The following is a 1,759-nucleotide window of genomic DNA, read 5'->3' as shown; positions in this document are numbered from 1 at the left end:
TTCATAAAAATGCAGCGCAGTGACGATAGGTTACAGACATTTCATACATACGTGTGTAACGCCGCTGACCTGCCATTCGACCCGTGCCGGACCCATTTATGAGTCAGCCGTCACTCTGTGAGTAGGTTATACGTCCATCGCACTCCCCTTCTCTCCCTAGCACTTTTAATCAGTTATTGATGAAAACAAGTGAAGGAGCTTTCTCAGAGATACTTATTTTTTATTTTTTTTATTACATCATAGTCTATTTATTTCAGGTAGCTAATTTACATTGTTGTAGCTGTATACAACATACAACTTAAGACAGAAAAATGTAGCAGGATGTGAAAGCAGTAATAAATAGCCTGTGTGACTAAAATGTATTTTGATTAATATCAAAAGATTAATTGTCATAATTAATCGTGATCTCAATATTGATGAAAATAATCGTGATCATCATCTCGGCCATAATCATGCAGCCCTAATCTGGTAGGAACGATGAGGATTAGTCTGATTTTGGGTACTTGCCAAGCAAGAAATGCACACAATACATGTCGTTACCCGGCATGCTGCAAAAGCATGTGTTTTGCTGCTGCTCCTACTCTAGCTTTATGCAGCCCTCATCATTTTAGTTAGCTGAATGATGGATTTCTGGTTTCACAGTCCCTCTGCGAGGAACAGCTCTAAATAACTTTTGCGGCAAAAAATATTGAGCCATAAAAAGAGGTTGTTGTGTAGTTGTGCAGAGCAGATAAGATAAAAGAATGAAAGCTATTCAACTGTCTTGAGCATCTGCCTAAAATCCAACAGACTGCTTGAGCACCCTGAGAGCCATTCAATAGACTGCTGTCGATTTGTATGAGGCACGGATGATCAGAGACCATTTCTGAGTTAATATTGGAATCACTTGTACAAGAAAGCTGCAACTCCTACATTTAAGTAGGGCTTCACATATCAACATTTTGCACAAACTGAAATACCACTCCGCTTGATTTGCTTGTATCTTGTGTTTACTACAAAGGACAAAGCCTCATGAGTAACTGTGAAAAGCAGCAGAACAGAGGTTGATAGGAGAAACCTTCTTTCTTTAAAACTTTGTTTAAAACAAAAACAGATTTTTTAAATGTATGACGCAGAAAGTGAAAGTGACTATGTGTTATGGAGAACACAACTGAAATAAATGAAAAACTGTGGCAAAAAAGTCAGCAAATTAATCAAACAATCTTTTCCTGAGGCAAGAGAGACTGGCTCAGCTCATTAGAGCTAGCTAGCTAATCGAAATGGGCTAACTGGTGACTCGTTATTTACGAAGTCCCACATTAACATTATAGTCTCTCTTTTAGCATTTCTTTTTAACTTATTGTTTTGGTTTTACAGACCACAACTTTACAGTTTTTGACCACTCTTATCATCGTCTGGATAACCCCTTTGTTTGTAACTTAAGCTAGCAGCACAGCACCAACAGCAGACAAAGTCTTTAGCTGCCTGGTGAACATAGTGATAATAGAGCATTTAGTAGCTAAAGAGCCACCCATTTCCCTCAGGAGCTAATAGAGACAAAACAGCTGAGCTAAAAGGAGAGTGAATATTCAACTTACATTTGTCAGGTTAAAACACAACTCCAAATGAATGACAATATCGCTCCTTGTCTGCTATGTGTGCAAATGAGCTACTGTTAGCTTGCACATTCACAACGACAACTTTACAAGGCAGTAAAATGTAGACGTTGTGTTTTACAGATGGTTGTGCTGCCCCCAAGTGACCAAGAAAGTGATGCAAG

At 38.6% G+C, this 1,759-nt stretch overlaps 1 protein-coding gene across 9 annotated transcripts in view; it reads right to left on the bottom strand.

Moving 5' to 3' along the window:
* Positions 1-1,759, bottom strand: part of cacna1ea (calcium channel, voltage-dependent, R type, alpha 1E subunit a) — a 93,701-nt gene that overhangs the window by 82,721 nt on the left and 9,221 nt on the right. Inside the window, exon 1 of one of the 9 annotated variants that reach the window (XM_032525670.1) lies at positions 1,578-1,710. The exons of the other annotated variants lie outside the window; for them this stretch is intronic. The gene's annotated coding sequence lies outside the window, so the exon portion shown is untranslated. Of the gene's footprint in view, positions 1-1,577; positions 1,711-1,759 lie in introns of those variants that run through there. 9 annotated transcript variants of the gene reach the window in all.

Source organism: Etheostoma spectabile, chromosome 9 (assembly GCF_008692095.1).
Source record: "Etheostoma spectabile isolate EspeVRDwgs_2016 chromosome 9, UIUC_Espe_1.0, whole genome shotgun sequence".
Classification (NCBI taxonomy): Eukaryota; Metazoa; Chordata; class Actinopteri; order Perciformes; family Percidae; genus Etheostoma; species Etheostoma spectabile.
The sequence above is the reverse complement of the archived record's forward strand: the minus strand, read 5'-3'. Positions and strand labels throughout refer to the sequence as shown.